This window comes from Ipomoea nil, unplaced genomic scaffold (genome assembly GCF_001879475.1).
Source record: "Ipomoea nil cultivar Tokyo-kokei standard unplaced genomic scaffold, Asagao_1.1 scaffold2159, whole genome shotgun sequence".
Classification (NCBI taxonomy): Eukaryota; Viridiplantae; Streptophyta; class Magnoliopsida; order Solanales; family Convolvulaceae; genus Ipomoea; species Ipomoea nil.
This window is the reverse complement of record NW_017618587.1, coordinates 4,484,317-4,495,848: the sequence shown is the minus strand read 5'-3', so window position 1 is coordinate 4,495,848 and position 11,532 is coordinate 4,484,317.

Below are 11,532 nucleotides of genomic sequence, written 5' to 3'. Positions count from 1 at the left end.
TTTTCTAAACAGTATTTTCTTTGACATTTATAAGATTCCTTGCTCAAGCTGCAACTGACCTCATATATTACCGATTATAGACACACGAATTTTAAAAAACTTCTCCTTCTTCTCCCACAAGGACAAGTTTAAAAAAATAAAAATAAAATAAAATAACTACATTTTTGTCCCTCAAATATTCCACATATTAAAATGTAGTATTTGTTCATACATACTTTCGTGACCTCCCATTTAAGAGGGTCTATTCCGTTCGACCACAAAACCTTTGGACAAAATTTGTTTAATTGCTATACAAATTATCAAATCAGTTGCTTATGTAACAGACGGTATCGACACTTTCAATTAAATTTTTATTAAAAAATTATAATTTTACATTTCTCTCATACTTTATTAAGGTCCTATTGTACGATGTACAATTATTATTCTATGCATTTTTTATTTCTAAGAAAATCAACAACATTTTATAAGAGTTTAGACCTTAATGATCGACAATTATGTCACCAAATTCTTTATCTTTTTTTTCTTAATAGGACTTGAAAAACTCAATAAAGAAGGGAAATAATGAGAATAAACTGAAATTATAATAATATCCTTGTGAAAACACACTATGAATGACATTTTTTATTTTTATCATAAGTGATTATATTTAAATAAATTGAAAGATATATCCTACATTTCATCAATTCAATGATTAAAAGTGTATTCTTTTACACAAATTTATAGCATGCTACGTAATACTATTATAGTTGTACAATTTTAGTTTTGTAAAATTATACATTTAATTTTGTATCGCTAACAAAGCATGTGATACAACTTCATTAGACAATAGACAACACCATTACATGTGTTATCATAACATTTCTCATTATATAAATATTAATTGTATCATTATAGTATAATAAAGTTATAATTGTAATAATATTATAATAAAACGGAATCACCATGTTATTATGTTATTTAGTACACGTACACATCGGTAATAGTTGCGAGGTTTTCTTAGCCAAAAGTTGAATGACGATGAAAATACACAACTACTACATGATGTTATACACAGGATATACATGACGTTGTTGATTTTATTTTGTTTTCTCCAACATCTTAAAATATTTGTTCTAGAACTTAAAAAATTTGAGAATATTTATTTAGAATAAAACAAAATATATTTATTTTATAAAACATTATATTTGTAGTCATTCAGTTATACTCGTGATATAGATTTAGCACTAAATTATATATGTGACCAACTTTAACTCATAAGTTATGAGGTGGCTGATTTTGTCCTTTATGTACTAAAATCATTACTCCGCACATAATTTACAGGGTGTTTGGTTGAAGGGAATTTAAATTCCCTTTCCACTTAATTCCCACCTAATTTCAAAGGCCACAAAATTTCCTTGTTTGATTGAAAGGAATTTCAATTCCATGGAATTGCAATTCCCCTATTTTCATGGAATTAACAGAGCGTTTGGTTGGAGGGATTTTAAATTCCCTTCCCACTTAATTCCCACCGAATTCCAAAGGCCATTAAATTCCGTAGTTTGATTGGAGGGAATTGCAATTCCATGGAATTGCAATTCCCTCATTTTCATGAAATTAAAATCCCATGTCCCCCCCCTGGGATTTTAATTCCTGGGAAAAAAAGATAGTGATGAGTCAAAATTACCCCTTCATTTTTTAACTTAAAATTAATGTCTAACAACAATAATGGACATTTTTGACTTTATACTACTTATTCCCTTTCAATTCCCATGTATACAAAACATTGAAATTGAAATTCCCAGTAATTTTATTCCTGTCAACCAAACACTGGAATTTAAATTCCCACTTTATTCCCAGTAATTCAACTCCCATGGAATTACAATTCCTTTCCCACATAATTCCCCCTCTCCAACCAAACGCACTGTAAAATCTCATTTCCCCCCCCCCCCCCCCCCCCCCGGGATTTTAGGAAGAAAAAAATATAGTGATGAGTCGAAATTACCCCTCATTTTTTTAACCTAAAATTAATGTCCGACAACAACAATGGACATTTTGGACTTTATACTACTTATTCCCTTTCAAATCTCATGTATACCAAACATTAGAATTGAAATTCCTAATAATTATATTCCTGTAAACCAAACACTATAATTTAAATTCTCACTTTATTCCCAAACCAAACGCCCTGTTAGGGGTTAAAAATTGTCACGTATATATAACTTATATAAACTAAACTTGTAATACATATATAATTGGAAGATTAAAAAATGTAATTTTTCCTTTATTTTATGGACAGTCTGATGCAATACTATGATCTTACACGCAATATATTCTAACAATTTGAAAATTACACTACACATATATCAAATTGGAATATATAAAATTGAAAACGTTGGACTGCTGGTCGTGTAGATTGCTTATTGATTCAACTATTGTAAGTTGTAACTACCACTACTAAAATAAGAGTAGATTGTTGGGTGGCCAGTTTATGTTGTTATTATTATTTTTATTTAATATGGGGTATTTGGGTAAATTAACTAGAGCTATATATACTATATATAAGTTATAATCGGTAGTGAAATATTACATCATAAAGCAAATAATTCTTTTAAAATAAACACGACAATATATTTTAAGAGTATATTGAATAAAAATAATTTGTTGATGGATTCTAGCACATTTATAAATGAAAGGGTAATAAACGCGGTAATAGTGATATTGAAACGTGCTGACTATTCCAATCACAACATTTTTTTGACCTTGATAGTATTAATTACTTGAGATAAACAAAGAAATAACATGAAGTTCAAATAGAAAGTAGAAAAGCTTTAATATGGTTGGACATTTGGCAGGTAATTACACAGTTTCATGTTTAATTTTTCATATGAGTTGTTTATCAACTTTTTTTTAGTCGGTTAGATATGGATAATTTAGATTGGTTATTATTGTAGCACCAAGTTTTATAAATTTTTATCTATAATAATGTATTTTCGAGTAAGAGTGTCAATATCGCCTACCATTGAGGCTCAAATTCATAACCTCCCACCCATATGGGAGAGCTACTTCGTCGCAAATTATGCTGTGCAACCGAATGCACCTTGCAAGGTGCATATAGTTGCAAAACGGCGCCGTTTTGGTTAAAAAAACGTGCGTCCCACTTAAAGAAGAAATCAGGTTCGATTCCCGGCAATAGCATTTTTATATATCCAGAAATTCATAACTATATATCCACAATTTCATAACTATATATCCACAGTGAATGAATGAAGTAAAAATCCACAATGAATGAATGAATGAAGTAAAAATCCACAATGAATGAATGAATGAAGTAAAAATCCACAATGAATGAATGAATGAAGTAAAAATCCATAATGAATGAACTAAATATCCACAATATATGATTGAACTAAATATCCACAATGAATGAACTAAATATCCATAAATTCATAACTATATAACCACAATTTCATAACTATATATCCACAATTTCATAATTATATATCCACAATAATGCTATTGCTGAGAGTCGAACCTGTTTTTTTTTTTTTTAAAGTGGGACGCGCGTTTTTAATCAAAACGACGTCGTTTTGAACCGTATGCACCATGCGCATGGTACATTCGGTTGCACAGCATAACTATTGCTACTTCGTACCATTAGACCACAAGGACATTCGGGATAACCCGGGTCCGATTCCCTTTAGGCCAGCACCTGTGTCTCTTGGAGTGAACCGGGTGGACCTGGACCGTTAAACGGACAGACAAAAACCCGGACCACATTGTGATTTACACCAAAAAAAAAAAAAAAAAAAAAGTTTATAATTAACATATTATGTATTTACTATCGAGATAAATGGAAGGAATTTTTTGTTAAAGGCCATGCTAATTAAACAAAATGAATTTGTTTTGAACCATATTTCACAATACACATTATGGACCATAGTCTATGCTATAATTTGCGAGCTAACTTCACACTGACTTGATACCATTTGAGTCGAACTCAATTTGTAAGATATATTAAAATATAATATATCTATATACTTTGCCTTAACAATACAAATAAAATGAATGGAGAATCAATTAATAAAGTATTTAATTAATCATCACATTACAAATCAACATGCTATTTATAGTAATGTTTATAACTACTCTTTCCCATAATAAATAACCACTAAAGCTACTCATTCTACAAGAATAACTAAACACGGTGACTCAATGGTTCAGCAAACACTGTTGCCTCCGAGGTTTAAACATTGGTCTCTTCTCTCAAATACTGCCCACTAAACCATTGAGTTAAATCTGTGCGGATAGTTATTCTAATTTCTTTAATCACAATTCACTTAAACTTGTTTTACAAAAATGCAATCCCCAAAATGCAGCAAGCGGAGTAAAATGGGAGGGGTAAAAGATAAGGGGAATCCGAATCGCAGGAAGGACGTAGGCGGACCTCCGTAAACTCAGGGCGACGTGGCAAGCTGCCGCGACGGTTTTGAATATTGTGATCGCCATCTTATTTTGAAAACTTCTTGTGGGTGGCTGGGTACGTTGGTTTGGCTTTTATGAGCAGGAAGACGTGGGCCCAAACCCAAAGCTGAAAACACTCAAGTATTTCTACAATTTTGTATTTCCCATTTTGATTTTCCGTTATCTTTTCTTTTTTTTTTTTTGGTCATATTGCTTCAAGATTCTGCACTTCTGCAGCGTACAGACTATTTATTTGTACGAAACTTACAATGAGATAAATCGCGACAATTTAATTCACAATAAGAAATTTTAATGATATTTGCTATTACATTAAATTTATTTGTACCAGGAGAAAAAAGGGAATAATAAGTAAGAATATATGCATTGTTTGATATATTTTGATTATAACGTTATTTTATGTTAGTATATGAATGATGGCAATTTATATCCTACACCACGGCGCGCGTTGCACTATGCGCCCAGATGCAAAACGACGTCGTTTTAATTTTTTATTTTTTTTGAAATTTCTCACCCAAGTGAATGGCAGTAGTTTTTTCTTTAAAAAAAACCCGTTGTTCAAGAATGTACATAATGTTATACTAGAATACACATAATGTTATACATGAATGTACATAATTATATAACAAAATATACATACTCTTTTTAAAAGATAATACACATAATCTAACATAATACATAATAAACATAAACTTTTAACATAATACACATCAACTCTTAACATAATACACACAAATTTTCTGATTCGGATGTACATAATTGTATAAAAAGAATGTACATAATTGTATAAAAAAATATACATAACTGTATGAACCAATACACATAACGTTGTGAACAAATACATATAATCTCAGTAACTTCCTACCGCGCCTCCCAACACTACCCAAAACAACGTCGTTTTGGGAGGCGCACGACGCACAGTGCTATGTGCGCCGTGGTGTAGGATATAACGATTGATGAATGATATAACCGTTGCTGTTGCATAGTAATGGGCCTGATGGTTGCTGACCTGCCTGCAAATCTGCAAAATTGAGTCTTCCAAAATATAATGATATTTCCTTTATATATATATATATATATATATATATATATATATATATATATATATTTATTTATTTATTTACATATTATTGCCTTTTTTTGAAAGCAAAGGTAAAGTCATATATTAATGAATGAACAAAGCAATAGAGTCAAGGAGGGACGGAGTCCCAAAACATAGAATGATCTTGATCAAAAGTATGAGCATGTAAATTAATTGATCTAAAAATAACACTTAACGAGCAATGATTAAATAAGGACATTAACGTTCTACATTGGTCCACAAAGACCCTAACATAGGACAAGATAGTCGTGGAGGCCAAGTGTAAAGAACTTTGTAACTTTGAGCAATCTATTAGAAGATCCACATCCATCACGTTCTGTTCCTTGAGCCAAGCTAGATAAAACTTCCTTGCACGCGAGTGCCTCTGCCATAAGCAGTGAAAAGCAACCGCTTGCCATTTGTATTGCCGTGACCTTTAAGTGACGGAGTAAATTATGGTAACTCATATTCTTACCTCTTTATATATATATATATATATATATATATATATATATATATATATATATATATATATACACACACACACACACACATAATTGTGATAAAATGAAAACAAAACTTCTCATGAGAAGTGTTGACTAATTTGAATCTTCCATCTTGAAGGATCAATGGTTAGAAAATAAAGAACAAAAATGACAGGTCAATTTCATAAATATTACAAACTTTATAACTTTTCAATATTGATGAAATTGATCATGCCCTCTCTCTCTCTCTCCCTCTGCTGTAAACACAAAAATCAAAATTGTATATATATAACAAAATCGAGTTACAATGTGTATAATTCAAAATTAACGTCAAGAAAGCACTCTGCAAGGCTTAAATGTCTTCAAGGTGTACCAATCTGGCCAACACTTTGCCCCTTAAATGGAAGTGTACCAATATGACTAGCAATTTGCCCCTTAAATGGGCCAGGACGGTGCGAACGAGGATTAGTCTAAGTATGGTACGGGCTTAAAGGTGCATCATACAGTTAGAGCCTGCTTAGGACACCTCGTGGTCTAACAAAAAAAAAAAAAAAAAAAAAAAAGTCTTCAAGGTGTCTTCAACTCTTCAAGTGTGCCTTCAAGGTGCTCTCAAATATTCAAGTTGTGATTCAAGGCGTCAAATGAGGGCTCTATTTATAGTGAAAAATGTAACCTCTCATCCCCATCCCTCAATAAACCCCTCTTAATATTTATCCATTAAATATTTAATTATTTATGATAAATACTAAGAATTTTATCTAGAATGAGCATTATTGCCATAATCATGTCTAGGTTCAAGATTCTATCACTTAATTTAAATTAAATTATAATTATTAAATTCAAATATAATAAAACTATATTTAATTATAATAATTATTAATTTCAAATATAAATTGGGTTTGGAATTTGGATCAATTAATTAATTCAATAATCCAAAGTCAAAACTATTGGGCTAATTAAATTAATCCAATCATCATGGCTCAATCAATTAAATTGATCCAATAATAAACTTCGAAATTGAGTTCAATAATGATTTAATTGGCCCATTTGTCGGATTCAAATTTTCTGTGTCTACCCACACTTCTCACGCGAAGTCTTATTATCATTGGAGTAATCTCATATATAATTCATTAATTTGAAAATTAATCAACTTATTTTTGTATCTATTTATTTTTTAAAACATTGTACGGAGTATATAACTTGTAAGCTTAGCCTATTGTTTTTAATAAAACTGATAATATAATTTTAAAATATTTAAATTTAATTCGCCATATTTATTAATGATATAAAAAAAATTAAACTCAATTTTCACAATACACTCAAACCTAGTATGCTTAACTATGAAGTATGTTAAACAAAGTAAAATGTGCATGCATTAAATGAGTATAGTATTATTGGTCTATAAATGATATTTTAGAATCGACAAAACAATAACATAAACAAACAAACAAAAAAAAGAATCGCATACTAATAAAATCAACATCAATTATTGTAATATGGATTCTTATAGTAGTGTTATACTGTTATATATGATACTGTTATATATGACGATGAAAAGGCATTACTTTTAAGAATATTTAATTTGACATAATAAAGCATAAAGTACTACTACGTATTTTTTTTATACCTTTTAAAAGAAAAATAATAATCTTTTGATGTAAAAAGATTGTTTCATGGAATAAACTTTAATAGCATTTTTGTTATTTAGACTATCTCCAAGCTAGAGTTAAATTTTTTGGATGATTTTTTTTCATGCCAAGTATGAAAGAGAGTGAAGAGGAAAAAAAATATTATAACAAAAAAGAGAGAAAAAACAAATCACATTTACGTGCCTAGATAGTGCGTGCATTGCACCCAAAGTGCATCTGGTACGACAACTAAGCATAAAAATATGCAAACTTTTAAAAAAAAAAACTATTATTGAAGTTGGTCTTACTTTTTTTTGTTGAAAGTTACTAGCTCGATTACCAATACACCTCTATTGAGGCTTGAACTCATAATCTTCCAAATGGAAGTCCAACCCGGGTACCATTAAACCACATAGTCCTGGTGAAGTTGGTCTTACTTAAAAGTTTGCAGTTCTCTTAAAAAAAAAAAAAAAAAAAAAAGAGTTTACAGTTAAGTCTTCAATTGTACGTTTTGGGTAAAGAATGCCTTACTATTCTAGTCGGTAAATGATTATAAAGAGACAAACTAACATAGGTTAGCTCTAGTAGACCGATTTAAACATAAAAAAGTCACACAATAAGTCAAACTTGGAACCATTTTCGCTAGCATCTTTTGTTTTTTGCCTGCATTCCTTTTTACTGTGCTTTATTTTTTGAAGCTTTGGGGAAAAAGTTGCATAATTTAAGAAAACAGAATGCATTCTTAAAGCTCTGCGGAAAAGTATGGAGCACTATAGAATTTGAAAGAGAGAGTACGTACTGTAGCCGTGTGTGGGCATTAACTAGTGTTTGATCAAAGGAATCTTCACTGTTCTTCGTAGAAGATAAGGTAGTGGAGTCTTCAATCCTTAATTTGCATAATTGGTCTTGATTAAAAAGTGTCTGATTATCAAAAAATTACAGTATTATACTTTTGATTATAATCAAAGATCTCTAAGTCAGAATCCGAACTAGACTAACACGTGTCAAGCTGTTGCCTGCCTGGAATTGTGTTGCATATATGAATAATGCTTTCAAGCACGCTGAAATGATTCTGATCTCACGTTGGTTATTATTGGCATCACTGCACTACTGCTTCAATTTCTGGGAAAACAATATCGACATTATTCAAGTTTCATCACAATATAATGTTGTTGAATGACAATATATGCAGGCTAGCTAGTCATGGATTAAACAAAACATAAACTTCAACATCTCTTTCTGCAGTTATTTTCACTTACATAAGATTATTGTAGAGTAGAATGTTAGTTTCAGAGTGTATATTTATAGGGATTGGAAAAGAACATTGCAGTCTGCAGAGATGAAATAGCTAAGGGCCAAGTGTGTGGCTATAGTTTATACAATATTATCCAATATATAAATGGGATGGGAGGCAATTAACACCAAGAATGTATGAGAGATTAGAGGAATCTATGTATCACCAACCAATTAATTAGATTAAAGAGTTTAAGTGCATGATTAAGGCCAACATAATGATGTGATAAATGGGCTGGTAGCCTGGTAGGTCAACCAACTCCAAGCTATTGTGTAGGTGCTTCAATTAAAGTCATTGTGTAGACTTAACTACCTTAACAAGTTCATCCTAACATGCCATTGAATTGACAAAGTAATACTATGATTATCCTAGACAATTAGACGTAATGATTGTTTACAAGTCTAGATACTATCATGAGCGGAGCTACAGTGGGAGCAGTGGAGGCAACTGCCCCCTCTCCCTCACTCCCACCTAGAGTTGTCAATACGGGCTGGCGGGCTAAAAAGGCCCACTCCTAAACGGGCTTGGATTTGGCAGGCCCGGACCGCCTCGCCAATAACCCGCGGGCTAGGCGGGCCCCCGCCCAAATCCCATAATCCCATCTTTTAAAAAAAAAATAAAAATTCATCATCCTGTTTTTTCTGAATTTCTAAATCTTCTTTCTGTTTTTAGCTCAATATTTGAGAATTGTTAAATCTATACTGGTGCTTTTTGTTTCTAAGTCTAGATCTGTACCAAGAAACAGTATCCTATTAATGCACAAGAAGCAGGTGGAACATATCTTAGGAGTTATAATAAGCTTAAATAAAAGTGTCAACTAAAATTGTTACCTGATGTGGCGCCGTGAGTGATGTCTACTGGACTGTTGGTGGCCTGGTGGGCGGTGGCGGAATGGCGGACTGGCGATAGCAACTAGCGGAGTAGCGGACGCCGGTGGTGGAAGAAGGGCGAACTGGTGGAGGCGGTGGCGGACTGGCGGTGGGCCGGTGGCCGGAGTCTGCGCCTGCGAATCTGCGATGCGGTCCCGGTCAAGCGGATTGCGATTTGCGGAAGACGGGAAGAGTGAAGACGGGATTGTGGATTTGTGGCGAGAATGCGAGATGTAGATCTAGGGTTTGCGGTTTTGTGGCAGAAATAGACTAAAATATCTAAAATAGCTCTATAACTCTATTATATTTTATATATATAAAAAAAAAAAAAAAATGGCGGGCAAGCCCGCGGGCCTAAGCCGGGCGGGCCAAAAAGGCTCGCTCCTAAAACGGTCTTGTAATTTCGAAACCCGCCCCCTACCTAAGTAGGCGGCGGGACGGGGCGGGCCGGCGAGCTGAGCCCGTTTTGACGGCTCTACTCCCACCCCTATATAACATTTGCATATATACAAACTCTAGTTGTATTGACTTGTAAATCTGATTGATAGATTAACTAAATCTTATAAGTCAAAATGATACGACTTCTCATTTGCTCATATAATATTTAATATTTTCAGTATACTATGTATAATAACTCCTCACATTCTTGATAAGACAAGTTTTTCCATCACCAAGAGCATCTCCATCAGTGGAGTTTGTTCAGTTTTTGAGGAGATATAAGCTTATTTGGAAGAGAAAGAGTGAGGGGAGAAAAACTTTGGGGTCTTCCTACTAATAGTTGGTTTTTATCTGTACAGTGGGTCCACCAAAGCTGAAAAGTTACTCTGTTTGTCGTGTGAGGCGAATTGCAAGCGCCTAACCTGATGCATGCACTCCTCGCGCCTGCTGGGGGAATAATTTCCTTATTTTTTTTCCATTCATTTTTATCTTTCTAATATTCTCTTTTGTAAACTCTTCAAAATCTATAACTATTAGGGTGTGTTTGGTTGGTGGGTTTTGCCCATACGAATGGGTATGAAAGTGATTGTTGTTGTTTGGTTGATAGGTTTTTAAAACACTACTATGAGTTTCGAATACCCCATCAATTGAAAAACCCATACCCAAATACAATAAGGGTTTCATTCCCTTATTCATTCTCAAGCATTACTATTAGTAACCATTCCCATTCCACCCTACTACCAAACATGTTAAATACTTTCACCAAAACTCATTACCATTACGAAGTATTTGATATTCATTCCGATTCTGATTCCTATGTGCAAACCAAACACACTCTCAGAGATGTCGTTACTCTTGTGATTTGTCATACATACAACTAAAAAAAAAAAATCCAAATCCCACCATTTTGTTTGCAATCATTTCTTCTTTGTTGGCTTAATTATTGTTGAGCCGTAAGGACAATTGAAGGGCTGCAATCACAAGAGGAGGAGAAGCCATTTTTGATGGATGAGCATTAAGCAGAGCAGAGGTGTTACATCAATGGATCACAAAAGACATGATTTACACCCCCCAAGGCGTCCCCCCACTCCCTCACCTCATCATTCCCATGTCCCAATGCTCCCCTTAACCTCAACACAATCCAAACGCCTTAAATTCTTGATTACGACAACCTTAATTCTCATTAACTCCCTTCATCACCTACCTAACTCCAAAAGTCAAACATTTCTTCATGATTCTTGATTTCTTTGTTTCATCCCCAACCACACTGCTCTCACTA